The sequence below is a fragment of the Sorex fumeus genome, unplaced genomic scaffold (assembly GCF_029834395.1).
Source record: "Sorex fumeus unplaced genomic scaffold, SorFum_2.1 ptg000265l, whole genome shotgun sequence".
Classification (NCBI taxonomy): Eukaryota; Metazoa; Chordata; class Mammalia; order Eulipotyphla; family Soricidae; genus Sorex; species Sorex fumeus.
Genome location: NW_026606322.1, coordinates 10827442 through 10843311, shown reverse-complemented (window position 1 = coordinate 10843311; position 15870 = coordinate 10827442). Strand labels below are relative to the sequence as shown.

The 15870-nt window shown below is 49.3% G+C and overlaps 1 long non-coding RNA gene across 1 annotated transcript in view; it reads left to right on the top strand.

Moving 5' to 3' along the window:
* The first annotated feature begins 4626 nt into the window (after positions 1-4626).
* Positions 4627-15870, top strand: part of LOC130018526 (uncharacterized) — a 50639-nt gene continuing 39395 nt past the window's right edge. The window contains exons 1-2 of the long non-coding RNA XR_008791576.1: positions 4627-4821; positions 8857-8947. This is a non-coding gene — a long non-coding RNA (uncharacterized LOC130018526). The remainder of the gene's footprint in view (positions 4822-8856; positions 8948-15870) is intronic.

Below are 15870 nucleotides of genomic sequence, written 5' to 3'. Positions count from 1 at the left end.
ATTGTTAAATTTAAAAAGCAGGATACATCTATATAAAAAACAATGAACACAATTGTGCAAAATATCAAATTAACAGATAGATCAGTGAGGAAATTGAATCCTGCCTTGATTACTGTCACTGTCACTGTCACTGTCCTCCTGTTGTTCATCTATTTTGCTCGAGCGGGCCAGTAACATTGTGAGACTTGTTACTATGTTTGGCATATCGAATGCATCACGAATAGCTTGCCAGACTTTGCTGTGCGGGTGAGATACTCTCGGTAGCTTGCCAGGCTCTCCGAGAGGGGCAAAGGAATCAAACCTGAGTTGGCCATGTCGGCTGTGTGCAAGGCAAATGCCCTACCTGCTGTGCTATAGCTCCAGCCCCTTGATTACTAAATGCGTAAAATATAGAATGTTGAATCCTGTATATGCTTCTTATTTATGTTGCTTTTTACACATCTTCTTACTATCACTCAATTCAATTATGCATTTGGATAATGAAAAAAAAAAAAACCAAAATTATGGAGAAAAACAACCAGGAACAAATCTTTTGTTAATAGTGTTATCTCTGGTGGTTTTAAGGTGATTTTCCCTTTGTTCTTTTCTGAGATTTCTAAATTTTCCTGAAGGAACATATTTTATAATAAGAACAGATTTCTATTCAAACTGAGACAATCACACTGCTGTTTTTCACAGTTGATCTCTTCAGTCCTTTTTTTCTGCACAATCTTCTCCAGAGAGTCTTTAAAGCTAAGTGTTCTCTAAGAGAAGTGATCTACCGCATCACAGGAGGGGACCTCCATCTACTCACCTCACTCTCTGGGCTTCCTCCAGTTTACTCTGCTCAGTATTCATGATATGGCTAACTTACATAGTCATTGAATCTCTGCACCCCCTTCCCTCAAAATAATAGACGTGATGATCACTTCCCCAATAAATATTTCCTGTTTGGTGGAGGTTCAGATCTCCCACACACCAAAGAAAGCCAGATACCACCAGATACTAGAGGGAAATCATCATGAATAGAATAGCAGAAAGCTCCTTCTGAAGCCCAGGTTCTGTTTTGAAATAGCTGGGGGTCGTAGGTGTTTGTGTGTGTGTGTGTGTGTGTGTATTGAGTAGGGGTCAGAGGGGTGGGGCTGGGGATAAGGATGCATAGAGTGTGTTGATGAGCTCCAGAGTAGGAAAACTGACAGAGAGACTAGGAGGAGAATTTGGGAAGGAGCTTGCTGCAGGGAAAGGGATGCAGAAGGGTGAGTTCAGTGACCCAAAGCGTTATAGAAGAAGTAATAATAAACACAATTATGTTAATGCAGAGTCATAAAAATAATAAACATAGTTGAGGTCCCCACAGTGCGCTCCATGCTGTAGAATCAAGCCTTCTCAAATCAGCTGTTCTGTTTCACTATATGGAGGGCCTGCAAAGAGATAGGACTGGGGTCAGGCACTTTCTTTGCATGCAACTGACTCTGGTTTGAACCCCAGCATCACATGGTCCTCAGATCATTGCCAAGTGCAATTTGTATCTGGATGCCCCCAAGTACTGCGAGGGTGGCCCAGCGGATCCCTGGCACAGCAAGGGTCTCTCATCTTTACATCATCTACCTACAGGTTGGTAGAAAATTATCCAGAGTGGTCTGAAAGCCTCCTTTTGATTTGGAAGCCCCCCAAATTAAAAAAAAAAACAATAAGTTCTATGGGTAAGCTGAACATCCATGTTCACAGCCTGGGAGAGAAGTAAGGTTCAAAGTCAAGGACCCTTCTTCTGGCTAAAGAGAGTTAGAAGGATTGAAATTTTCAGTTTTTGTTTGCTCTGGTTCATTCAATGAGGCCCAGGACTTGTGGATCCAAAGGCCAAAGGGAGAGGAATGGAAATAGTAGGAGAAAGTTCTAAAAGAAATGATATAAAGGTCTAAAGGACAATGTTAAAACGTTAAGCAATGAATTGTACATATAGGGACAGAGAAGCATCTATCAAAAAATGTTATGAATTGTGTTCCTGTTGGAACCTGACATGGCCAGGTGAGTGGTACCCGAGGTCATTTTTGAAGATAGGTGGAGAGTTACTCTGCTTGGGGCTGTGGGAAGAAGAACCATGGCACAAGAGTGGAAGGCTGCTCTGTCCCTTCCCTGGGGGAAAGAAATTTCTGTACCAAGATAGACCCCAGGTCTTAGAACTCCTGAATTGTGCCCCATGAGGAGGACAAAAAGGTTATTGAATGGGGAGAAAAAGAGATGTTGGAGAGGATCAGAATGTTGGAAATTAAACGTGAAGGAAAGGTAAAGATGGAAAGCGTGCGAATACATCACTCAAAAAAAAAAAAAAGAATTCAGAGTTTTTTCTACTCCCCCCACCCCCCTGCAGTGCTGAGAATTAATGCAGGGCCTCACACATGAGACAAATGTTCTTTTGGTTTTTTGGGTTTTTTTTTGCTTTTTTGGGGGGTCATACCCTGCCATGCTCAGGGGACCATATGGGATGCTGGGGATTGAACCCGGGTTGGCTTCGGGCAAGGCAAAGACCCTACCCACTGTGCTATCACTGCAGCCCCAAGACAAGTGTTCTAATGTTGACCTGCATTCCCAGCCCTGCTTTTTCTCTTTCTGGTTGAAAGCAGATGGGTTCCCTCCCTCACCATCACCACCAATCAGCATCCCCACAACCAAAAGGGTATGCTCAAAAATGCATACATGAAGAGATGAAAGTATCCAGATCATCAATAAGGTTCCTCCCTCAACTATGAAATGAATGAGAATAGACAAATTCAGTCGTGTGTGTTTACTGGTGGAAGACTTTCTGTCCTAGGGGTTTCTGTGCTTTAAGTGTGAACTTCCTAAGAGTATGATTATGCAAGTTAACATGTGCAGTACACTTCCAGACTACAGGGCACAGCTAACTGGGACCAGAGTCATATTTGCAGCGTTTTAGTGACATGACTTTATGTGAGAGAAGACTGCAACATTTGATAAGGAAGTTTCTCTTAAGTGAAGTACACTTCTGTTGCCTTTTGTAACATTTTTTAAAATTAAGATGCAATTAACATCTTATATGCCTTATAAAGCGTTGTTTTTACTGCGAGAGACAAAGGAACACAAAATTCAGAAAGGTTAAGTGACTTTTTCAAAGTCACACTCAGCTATTTCCTAGCAGTGGTCTTACCAGAAAAGGGCCACAGCACCTTGCTCCTCCCCGTTGTCGGCTAATCTGACTCAGGACTCAGGACAGCTTCATTACAGCTTTGGCAGAAACTCAAGGTTCACTTGGAACAAATGGCTTAACCCTCTGCATCTTGGTTTCCTCAGCTGCAATTTGAAGGACCAGACTGGATAATTCTTCACCATCAGTTTCATTCCTAAGAAAAGGAGGGGAACCCCCATTTCCACCAACTCTGCTTAGGTCTGGCTTCTCAATCAATATCCAAGGCAAAGTGGCATTGACAGCGAGGCCCCCCGGATCTTCCAAAACACCTACTAGAGATGCAAATTCTGGGGTCAGCCCCAGACCACCGGCTCTGTCACTCTGGGGCCTGCCATCTGAGCCTTTCAGCTCAGACTTAAGCCTCGCAGGGGTCCTAAGGCAGCTCTTGACTTGGCGTTCTCCGCTCCACACTGGAGGGAGGGTTTAACATCCCCACACACTAACACCGGGTAAGGAACCGTCCTTCGGGGGTCACTGCCCCCTCCCGCCTCCCCCGCCGCCCTACCCCTGGCTGCCCCCAAGGCCGGATGGCGAACGGAGGTCAGGGCAGGGCGCTGTCAGTCCAAGACACTGATTCCCTCCCTCCGAAACCCACAGGGTCGGTCCAGGGGCCAGCGTGGGGACGTCCCAGACACTGAACTCCTCATCAACGTATCCACGGCCGCTGCCCCACTTTTTTCGGGGTGCGAGGGGGGTGGGGTTAAGCGTTTAACAGCAGAAGGTTTGCTTTGAATGACTTGTCCCATAGCTGTTTGCTGGCAGAATGAAGATGAGCGGAGAAGGAGGTGTCCAAAAAAGGCTTGAAGACAAGAGTCTGGGGAAAAGCCGACGAAGTGTAAGAGAAACTCGAGGCGAAACCCGAGGGAAATAGGGGTGCGGGGGGGGGGCTCCCGAGGGAGGGAGGGAGGGAGGCTGAAAACAATATTCTGCGGGTGGGAAAGAAAGGGATTGGGTAAGAGCGCGGAACCAAGGCGCAGCAGAAAGAAAGTGGGTGTTAGGGAGGGGGAAAAAAAACTGCCCTGGAGTTTGGGGGACTTTTTTTTTTCCAGCTTCCTTTCCAAGACTTTTCCTTCGCTCCAGTTTGCTCCTCCCCTTCTCCCCGCCTCCCCGGCCCCCTACCCCCTCCCTCCTCCTCCTCCTCCTCCTCCTCCTCCGCCCCGCGCGGCACCGGGAGGCCGGGAGGTTGCAGGAGCCAAAGGAGGGATTGTTGGCGAGTTCAGTCATCCAAAAAAGCTTCTTCCCGATGGAGGGACCGCGGGCTCCGGGCGCGCCGTCCCCTGCCTCGTCCTGCTGCCGCCGCCGCCGCGGGCCCCGCTTCCTGCCGCGGGGACCCTGAGCCCCGGGGCCGCGGGTGTCAGGCGCCGCGCGCACACGCACACACGCGCGCACACGCACACGCACACACAGACACACACGCACACCCGTGCACACACCCGTGCACACACCCCCGCACCCGCACCGGCACCCCGGCCCGCCGTCCTCGCCCCGCGCCGGCCGCCGATCGGCTTCTTTGTTGCGCCCCGGGGCGGTGCGTCCCGGGGTGTCAGTGTGCGGGGTGCGTGCCCGGGGGCGCGGGGGCCTCTCCGCGCCCGCCCCCACCCCTCCCCGCTCGCCCCGGTCAGGAGTCCGCGGCACCCGAGGTGAGTCACGTCGCAGAAGTTTGTTTTCTTTTCCTAAAGAAAAAAAAAAAAGTTGTGTTTATTTGTTGCCTGGGGCTGGCGAGCGGGCGGGGGCCGGTGGGAGCGCGCGGGGCGCGCGGGCCGCTGCGGGGGGCTGGAGGGGGCGGGCGCGCTCGGGGCGGGAGGGTGGGGTGGGGAGGGCGCGGGCCCGTGGGTCCCGGAAGCTTCTCGGGTAGAACTGGGGCTCGCACAACTGCCCCCAAGGAGGTTGGCCCCGGGGGGCTCTGGCTTCTCTGCGCCCGGGGGTCCGGCCCACGAGGGGAGCGCGTGTTTGTGTGTGGGTGTGAGTGGGGGGCGCGGTTGGGGGGTTGAGGAGAACCCTCGGGCCCCCCAGGCTCGGCTTCATTGGCATTTGAAAAGGAAGGCGCTGATCGGATGGGGGGCTCAAAGCCCCGGGAGCAGAACAGCCCCAGAAAAAGCATCATTCCAGCTGCAATGGGGGCGTCTAAATGGGGTGCCCGTGTGTGTGTGTGTGTGTGTGTGTGCACACGCGCGCGTGACTGTGCGGGTTGGTGTGAGAATAGTTGTGGGGACAGAGAGGGGCTGACCTGCAACAAGTGAGAAGGGGCTGGAAGTGAGAAGGGGCTGTGTGAAAGGTAAAGGAACTCGCGGATACAGTTTCTCAGCTCGGGGGTGGAAGGACCCGAGGAGCTTTCGGGGTGCACAGGGTCCTCGGCTCTTCCAGGTGGTATTTTGGAGGGGGAGTAGTAAACCTGCAGGAGTCGAGGGAGCCCCGGGGGATTGGTTGTGTTGTTTGTTTGGGGGACCCGGAAGGGTGCTGTGTTCTTGCAGAGATGTGGCAGTGGAGCTAAGAATACCCAAACCGCACGCCCGCGATCCTAAACAGGCACTTTCTGGGTGTGGCGCGGTGTTTCGCCTCCTCGTCCCTTCAGATGGGCGCGCAGGAGAATGTGACCCAGAGTTACTTCTTTGACTGGACCGCGGGAAAGCTTATTTTGTTTTTCAGGCCCTTGTACTACACCCACCCGACGTTTGTCACCTTGTCCTATACTATCTAGGACTTTGCATACATTGGCCATGACATGAATATTTTTTTAAAAAAAAATTCTTGAATGTACAAGTATTTTTTTGATTATGTCAAGACCAGGAACCTACACAGGTGCCCCAAGCCCTGATTTTTTTACCTCACCCCTACCCCCCACCCCCAGCCCTTATTAGGTTATAGCCAGGGACTAAGTCTCAAACTTTTCTCAAGGGTTGTTTGGAAAATACTGAGATCTGATCATTTCAGAGTGCTCATAACATCTGGATGACTTGTTTTCTGAAGTTAATATGTCAGAGACAAGAACTTGACAATTTTGAGGGACATAACAGGTTTCTCAGGAATGTTTCTGAGGCCTTATAATTGGCACTTTTTAATGGTCTCGTAATTGAAACCCAGACAGTTCTCATGGTAATCCTGAAGTTCAGTGGGACACAGGTAGGGTTGAAAACAACAGTGGAATTATGATTTTCCTGCCAGATGAGTTTTGGGGAATGAGTTTACAGGAAGAGACGAAAATGAAAAATCAGGTCGCTCCAGTGTGCATATCGCTGAGTCTGCCAGTGCTCACAGAGATTTATTAGAGGTTGGCGGTTCAGAAGGCGGGAGGCCGTTTACACCTATGGAATCCGAGGATTGAGATGCCAGGCATTCTCTGTCCTCTGCTTTCAGATCTCAGAAGACTTTTTCTCAGGAGAAGTTGTCCAGGCCACAGGCCCTGGCTTTTCTTGGGAGAGGAGGTTACTGGAAGCCAGAGTGGTTGGTTCCTTGCCCACATCTGGGAAGGCGGGGTGGGGCTGCAGGAAGCAGTGGGGACCCTACTTGGCAGTTAATTGGTTGGCTAACTTGTGATAAGAGAGTGATTTATGTTCCTTTCCATCCTCCAAATGGGCCCAGAGATTTTCCTGCCTTTGAAGTGCTTTCAAGTGTTTGGGCTCCCAGCTACTCAGTAACTTCGCTGTGGTTTCTATGGCCGCCGAACTAGTAGGAAATTTTGCTCATGAAATAATTCAGTTGACTTCCCTAGGGACTTCCAGGGGTTAAGCACAGAAATGAGCCAGGTGGTCACGGTGTCCCACAGGATTCCTGAAGTCCAAGTTCACGTTTCAGCACTGCTCACTGATAGGGCTAATGAGTAGGAGTTTTCTTTGCTTTATCTCTCAAACAAGTGCAGCAAGGCTAAAGAAGATCAGAAATTCACCAGGTTTTTGCTCTCCACTTATTTCTGGATGATAATCCCTGACACTAGACACCTGAGCAAAAGGTTCCACACATTTGATGGGTACTTTGTTTCCTTCAAACTAAGCCCCCTTCTTGTCCCAGGAGAGTAAGTTTTTACTCAAAGCTCGATTCCTCAAACTATCCCCACTCTTCCCAGATTTTACTTATTGCACGAGCATCTACTAGGGATAAGACAATGCTTTATTTCATTACCCACAATCCCATCTACTATTTAATACTATACTAAATATGCCTTGCTCATCTTTACACATACTTTATACAGTGCGATAAAAGTGTAAGTTATGATCAGAAAGCCTTGACGTTTCTCTACAGTTATTTGTTTGATTTTTGATATGCTTTGGGTCACACCTACTGGTGCTCGTAACTTACTCCTCCTGGCTCTGTGCTCAAGGTTCACTATGAGTGGGGCTCTGGGGACCATATGGAGGACCGGGGATTGAATTTGAGTTGGCTGCATGCAAGGCAAGTGACCTGCCTGATGAAACTGTATTTCCAGCCCAGTCCCATCTCTACATTATTTGGACCAGAATGCACAAGAGTAGATGTATTCAACCACTTATATTAAAAGGGGCCAAATCATTTACAGAAAAGTCGTCCTAAATAGAACTTTGTGCCCCTCCCTTCCCCCCCACCCCGACCCCCCACTTCCAGCTTTCGGGGTGGTAAGGTAGAGAGAAGAGGTGGAATGCAGTGCAGGAGGTCACTCCATCAGGCAGCCTGAACTACAGGGGCTGGGATGCTTGCCTTGCGTGGGGACGACTGGGTTTGATCAGCACCACATCTAGTCCCCTGATTTCCTACCAGGATCCCTGAGCGCAGAGCCAGGAGTTAGCCCTGAACACCACTGGGTGTGGCCCAGCTTCAAAACTAACTAAATCGACCATCTCTAAAGGCATTCCCTTTAGGACTAGGAGTCTGGGTTTGGAGACCTGGTTCTTCCTATAAACTTCATTTATTCCAACTCAACTAATTGATCTCAGCATCTCCAGTGACATTGAGTTAGATTCTTTTCCCAAGCTTGTCTGGTCTCTCCTGCCTGTCCTTTCACGATTCCCCCCGTCCACATGGTCTCATCGTTCCTATAGCTGCCGTGCTTCTTTACACCCCTGGCAATTATTGCTGACACACTGCTGGTCTCCACTCTGTCTGCTTGTCAGCCACCCCACCCATACTGTTTAAGTCCCATAAACGACTTACCTCCCAGCTTAAAAACAGTCTACGTTTACAACCCGGATTTCTCAGCCCTCTTACGTGTGACTCAGTCCCACCTCACGATCATATAACCCCAGTAGGAGCCTTCTGCTCCAATCTGACCCGCCTTAATAGCTGACCAATGATGTTTCGCTGGGTCTATTCCTGGTTTGCTGCCTCCCCATCCCAGATCTCTTCCTTGTAAGCCCACTTTGCATCGTAGGAGGAGGCTTGCTTTAATGTGCTCTCGGAAAATATTTGGTGAATATTGATGAGTGTGGACTATTGGATCCAAAGATAATGGTTTCATACATCTGACAAGCTATTTTCAATGCACTCATTGTCTTTTGTCGATTTGTCCATTTCATTTCTAGCGGGAGTCAGAAGGTAGAGACTTAAGAGGTCTGTGCTCTTAGAAGAACTACCTATTCTCTGTTTCCTTATTTATAAAGTAGATTCATAAGGAATATAGAATTTCACCTGATAGAATTTCACCACTACTTTGCAACAACTGTTTATTTTGCTGTTCAGAAGATGAGACATGTCTCTCTCTTTCCTAGTCTCAGAGTAAGATTCCTGGACCCTGTGCCCATGAAGCCCCGTCAACCTTCACACCAGCTGAGGGCAGCAGCAGAGGACTAGAAGAATCAGGTGAGGCAGCCTCCCTACCCTGACACCTCTAGCCCGTTGGGCTAGTCACGCTGTTCACATTTCATGTTGTTTCTGGAGGTCAGGGTGTCTCATCTGTTGGTCCTGGAAGCGTCTAGCTTTGGATTCCGGACTAAACGGAATCATTCCAGTTTGGCTCACATACTCTTTTAGTCAGAACTTGGAGTGACCTCGTGTTTTAGGAGTGGCTGCATGCATACCACTCCCTCACCCTGCTTTTTCTGGGATGAACCCTATTGGACATGCTGGGATTTGAAGTCTGAGATGGCTGAGGCGCCCAGCGCTGGCTGGGTGAGGAAAGCCCTGTGTTTATTTCTCTGTCAGGGGTATTACAGTGAATGCCTTGTGATCTGCTGTACCGGGCAGTGTTTATCCCACAAAACCCAGAGGGATTCTGTGTCATCCCATCTTCTGAAATAAAGTGAGGAAGATCATTTCTCTTCTCCTAATGGTGAATTTGGCCTTATCTTCAAAGAAGGCCTTTGATGTTTGGGACAGGATTATTGGGCAGTCAGAGAAAATCATAGGAGGAGGATCAGAGCCAACAATACAAAGTCAGTTTAATTCAGTTGCCAGAGAAAATGTGGAGGAGCGTCTCAACGAGTTCTCCTGGTTAATAATAGGAAAGTGCATCACGGGGCCAGGGTAAGTCGGGTTGGAATTAAAAAATGTATCCCCAAAGGAGCGAGGCAGCAGAAAGTATGGCACAGGAATGTTTATTCTCCCCCGAAATGAGTTTGGACAGCACTGGGAAGATGTGGGTGATGACGTGTGTGTGGATGGAAGTCTTCATCCTTTCAGCAAGCTTTTATGGAGTCTTTGCTATCTGCCTGGAATCAATGCGAGAGCCCATGGCATCTAGAATTCCATTAGAGAAGACAACGGGAGAGAGATGCCCTCAGAAGCCTGTGCTTTTAGAAGAACTACCTGTTCTCTGTTTTCTTATTTATAAAGTAGATTCAAAAGATAAATAGAATTTCATCTGACAGAATTCTACTACTTTGCAACAACTGTTTATTTTGCTGTTCAAAAGATGAGACACTTCTCTCTCCTTTGTAGTCTCAGAACAAGCTTCCTGGACTCTGTGCCCACGAAGCCCTGTCAGGCTTGCTGCAGAGCCCAGCAATGCAGAGTCCCATATCGAAGTCCTTGGACAGGCTTGATGAAGGCCAGTCTTTCTCAGGCCAAGTCTTCCAGGCAGCCTGAAGGGCTTTCCGGGTATATGTTGTTTTATTGTCTTCCCCCAAAGAACTTATTCTTCTTCAAGAGGATGACCAGCTTACATATTCTTGAGAATTTCAAATTTATTTTGGAGGGGGAGGGAGTGAATCTTACAAACTGTGCTCTGGAGACCCAGAGGAACCCTCCCAGTGCTTGGCCAGTGCAAGGGTGGGGTGCTCCTCAGTCCTGATGGTACTTGTAGACCACATAGCCACACCCAGCAATACTTGGGAGCTCCAGGGCCACACCAGGTGATGCTCAAAGGACCATGTGGTGCCAGGGATTGAATGGGAGTCAGCTGCATGCAAGGCTTGCACCTTAATCCCTGAAATGTCCCTCCAATCTGAGGAGTCATTCCTTTTTTTCCCCTCTCTTTTGAGTCAAATTAAAAACTGAAATCTCGGTACTGAATACAGAAGTTCAGAAACTTGAGTTTTAGACAAGTGTCCAAAGTTAGAGTAGGGTCTGGAGCGATAGCACAGCGGATAGGGCATTTGCCTTGCGCGTGGCTGACCCAGGTTCAATTCCCAGCATCCCATATGGTCCCCCGAACACCTGAGTGCATGAGCAAGGAGTAACTCCTATGCGTCACCAGGTGTGACCTAAAAAGCAATAAATAAATAAATAAATAAAGTCAGAGTAGCTTTTAGCAGGAAAATATTAAATGTGGGTTCTGGGAGATGACTTGAAGGGCTGGAACACATACTTTGCATCAGGGAATCCCAGGTTTAAACCCTGGCAATGCATGGTCCTCTGAGCTCCCCAGGGAACAGCCCCCAAGCACCTTGCCAAGAGTAGCCTCGGAGCACTATGGGTGTGGCCCAAAACCAGATGAGAGAAATGCATTTTGTAGTTTTTCTTTCTGGTCCTTATCAGATTTTAGCTAAGAACTCTAGAAATACTGGCCTGGATTTAGATTTTTTGCCTCTCAATTCCGTATGCCCGTTGTCCCATTCCCTCCAATAAGTCTGCTGGGCTTTGAGATCATTCCCTGAATTCGCAAGTGAGGGGACATGGGTTTCAGGGTCAAGGAAAGAAGTCTGGACACGCCAGCAGCCCGACCCACTTTTCTTGCTGAGAGGTAAATGTTACTTGGGATGGGATCTCGAGGTGAGAGAAGGAGGCTGGGTGGGCCTGGATGGCCGCCTACTCCCCCCACCCCCGTGCTCGGCTGGAAATGGATTCTGATGAGGGGGCCTCCCCTACCTTCCCTGGCTTTGCCAATAGTTTTCCAGGTTTGGCCCTGCCAAGTGCTTTACTAGACTGAACCTCGCCAACGTTACAATCCCAGCAACTTTATTAGGTATGGGTCACTGTTAATTGGGGTGGAAAATAGGGTGTGTGGGGGGCGTTCTGGGTTTATTAGTTTTCTGTGAAAGCAGAGAAGGCTGCTCTTACTCATGTCACAAAGCATCTCCCCCATTTTCTGCCTCCTGTCTAATGACTGTGATCCCATAGTGGGGTGATGCCGCCTCTTCCTTTTATGTACCTGTGACCACTTGGGCTGGTATGCGTGAGTGAGTGTGTGTGTGTGTGTGTTGGTGGGGGGGTGTGTTTCATAGTGCAGTCAGCCAGCATAGTGCTCAGATTTTGCAAGAGAGACCATATAAAGTGATGGAAATTCATGCCTGTTCGCCTCTGCCATTATGAATGGGCATTTTGTAGTGGACAAGTTATGTAAAAATCGGCTGTGCTCCAGCCAAGGCTGAGGCTCGACCGGTGCTTCTAGCAAGCGGGCCTGCAAGCCTTCCCTGGCACCTTTGGTGGTCTGCTCCTCGGAAAGGCTGAGAGGTGAGAGCCCTTGGTCAGGGGCCTTTCATCCTGCAACCTTGGGTCGCCAAGCCAGGGCCTGGGGACTGAGCCTAAGCTCGTGCCTGCCTGGGCCCTGGCAGTTTGCCAGCCAGCTCTGCTGGATGGTCTGTGACAATGGAGGCAGGAGGAACCAGGGACAGAGGAGCACAGAGCTCCTGCCTGGAGAGGAGCGCAGGGTGTGGCAACCAGTCCCCATGTCACTGGAGCACCACAGAGGTCTTGAGTACCGGTACGAAGAATGGAGCAAGTCACTCAAGGCAGTTTTGTGATGGAAGTTCATGTTTGTTCCCCTCCTTGGGAAATTTTTATTTCGTTTTGTTGTTTGTTTTTGTTTGGGGAGGCACACCTGGCTTAAAATGTGGTGCTTGGGGCATCATCTGGGGATACCAGGGATCAAATTCGGGTTGGCTGCATCCAAGGCAAGCACCCTCCCCACTACTCTCTTCCTGATCCTATCCCTTAGTTTTGCAAACAGAGCTTGACATTGAGGTGATGAGCCTCGATCCTGGGAGGGTGAGTGTGAAGGAGCCGCGGAACAGCAAGGATCCCACTTCCTGGGAGGGAGGAGTCAGTGTTCTCATTTTTCTAGCCCAGAAGCAAGACCTCTTGCCGCAGCCTCTCATCCTGTCTCTCAGGGACTCAGCTGAGGGCCTGGAGCACAGTCCAAGCTCTGCATTCTCAGAGCCAGTGAGGTCACACAGCCTGCCTGCCCATCCTTTTGGGGATATGCAGCGACAGGTGCCCTTTTGCCAGCCCCCTGCATGACAGACGGAGTGCTGGGCCGAGTAGGCAGTATCATGAAAAGGGACATCGCCCTGCAACTCTGAGACTTCGGTGAGGGTAGGACCCATGCAGATTGCAGTTGGTGAGTGGCAGAGGTGAGGATTGCATGGTTGGTCTATGGACTCCAAGACTCAACCTTGGCAAAAGGGGAAAAGATTTCAGGTCTCCCTCTTAAACAGAGCTTCTGTACTCTTGAGACAGTTGGCGTTTGTTTGTTTGCAGCCAGCAATGTGTCAGGGGCAGGTGGGAATCCCAAGGAGCATTGTCTAGGAGACGTAGGTTGACCACTGGGACTGGACCCGGAAGATCAGGGTGGCCAGTTGCAGCTTCTGCCACAGGCTCCCCTTGTGTCAGATTTTGCTGTCAGACAGCTCCGAGCTTGGTCCCCCTGTCAGCATGTTTCCTGACTTTTTCTCCCCTTCTTGGGACATTATCTGAATTGCCTGATTGTGTCTCTGCTTCTATTCTATTCTATTCTATTCTATTCTATTCTATTCTATTCTGTTTTTTTTCTTTTACTTTTTGGGTCACACCCAGCAATGCACAGAAGTTACTCCTGCCTCATGCACTCAGAAACTACTCCTAGTGGTGCTCAGGGGACCATATGGGATGCTGGGAATCAAACCCAGGTCAGCCGCATGCAAGGCAAACGCCCTACCCGTTGTGCTATCTATTTTGCTTCTATTCTAGCTGCCAGTGAATCAACTAGCTCCTGGGGTCCCCACAAGTCTGCTCAATCAGGTTCTCCCTGGGTTAAGGGGAAAGAAGGGTTTTGCCCACCAGCTACTTAACTCCCTTGGTCAGAGAAGTGGCAGCTTGTACAGAAAAGTACCCTGGGGCAGGGAGTAGCAGCTTTGATAGAGGATGATATCTCCAGGCAAATGCTCACAGCACAGCCAGCAGAGAGAACTCCGCAGGCAGGTACCCGCAGGTGAGCCCAGCAGGACTCAGCCTCCCGGCTCAGGACTGTGGTAGAAACTGGACTCTGTCTTGGTTCCTTCTTCCTCATGAACAGACATGGAGAACCTGACTGAGGTCAGGGCCTGGGGACGCGCTGGGGACACACAGCGTTCCACTCACATGACCAAATGTTGAGTAGCCATGAAGGAGTCACAGAAATGTTTGTGCCTTTATCTTTTGGACCCTGCTAACTGCCTCCTTGGAGACAATGAGCTGCAGGTGAGAGCACTGTACTAGGGGACACTTTTCTTTCAGAATGTACCTGCCCACCTCAGTAGTAGCCCCTGGCATCAGTGTGAGTTAGGAGCCAGGGTACTCCAGGGGACTGGCCAGAGGTCAGAGTCTGGGCACAGTGGCTGGCCTCCGTTTCTGTGATTGCGTCCTGTTTTCTAAAGGCCTGGATCGGAATGGAGGTGGCTTTGTCTTATTGCCAGAAACCCTTCTGGTTTACTCTTCACAAACTGCCTTTCCCTCTGTGGTGGGAAGAGGCGATGGAGAGGGGTTGGGAGAGGAGATCTCCTGGCGGAAAACCCTGGTTCACAGTCTCTCTGAGACGGGAAGGACCAGGAGTCTTGGAGTTTCTGGGAGTTTCCATCTGAGGGACAGATGATTGGAGTAACTCTTAACAAAAGAAAATGAAAAAGGATGGGGGAGGGAAAGAGCTGTATGACTGTACTGGGGGAAACCGTCATTCTGAGGCTGCCCTCGGGTGTGAGATTGCGATGCCTCAAGATACAAAGCAAACTTTGGAAGCACCAAGACCTGGTTTTAAATCCTGGTGTTGGTACTCCCCAATATATAACCCTTGGAAGCTACCTATAAGCCAAGCCCCCTGATTCTTATGGTCATGGCAAAAAGAGGAAGCAGGACGCTGCATGCCAAGCACATGGAATGCCTTGTGGGCACGGGGCAGAGGACGATGGCTGTTAGGAAAGGAAAGAAGAAGAACGAGCAAAGTGAAAGGAGGTTTATGGCGGATTTCGGCAGCTCCAAGGCTGTGTAGGTACATGGCTGTGCTGGTGGAGTCACGCTGACACAATGGTCTGCAGAGATGAAAGAATGAGGCGGTGTGATACGAAACTAACACCTGAGAACAGCTGTGATAAATACCAGGTTGTTCACTCCATGGCTTAGAGGCCAGCTGCACACTCTAGGGGTAAGGGCAGCTCGGATAGAGAAGGGAGCACCAAATAAAGGGTGCTGGGAAGATCTGCCCAGGATGGGGGATGCATGCTGAAAGTAGTCTATGAACCGAACATGATTGCCACCCAATGTCTCTTCTGCAGACCACAGCACCCAAAAGGAGAGATAGAACAAAAGGGAGTGCCCTACCAAAGAGGCAGGGTGAGATGGGGGATGGGGGGTGGGTGGGAGGGATACTGGGATTGGTGGGGGTGGAGAATGGGCACTGGTGGTGGGATGGGTACTCAATCACTGTATAACTGAAACCCAAGCACAACAACTTGTAAGCCTACAACTGTACCTCATGGTGTTTCACTAATTAAAAAAAATAATAAAAAAATAAAATAAAAAAAAAGAATGAGGCGGTGTGGAGAGGGAGGTGCCCATGGTGTGGCATGGCCCCCTCTAGGTGCCTGTTTAGGGATCAGTCCTCAGGCCTGGTCACTGAGGTGGGGTCTTTTCAGGTTTCACTGCTTCTTGCTGATTCAGCATCCTCCATTCTTCCCATTAAGGCCAATGACATGAATTTGATAATTTTTTTTTCTTCAAATTCACTCTGATCTGTTCAGTGCCATTGGCTTTCCCTTTGTAACACTTAAAGAATTTTACAAGTCTCACCATTTTTTAAATGATTATCGCTTGCAATTTTATTATTTATTTTTACCCATTGCTATTGAGGTACCTGGATTTGTAATGTTATATTGTTATGTATCCCGCCCGCATGGCAGAGCCTGGCAAGCTCCCTGTGGTGTATTTGATATGCCAAAAACAGTAACAACAAGTCTCACAGTGAAGACGTTACTGGGCCCACTCAAGCATTTCAAAACTTCCATGAAACGAGTAAATCCTACAAATGTAAAATGTAGTACGAGTGAAGAGTATCAAGAAAATTTTCAGGGGATAAACCTGGTCCATGGCATTAGCTTCCTGAGTGTCCTCCCTGCCTC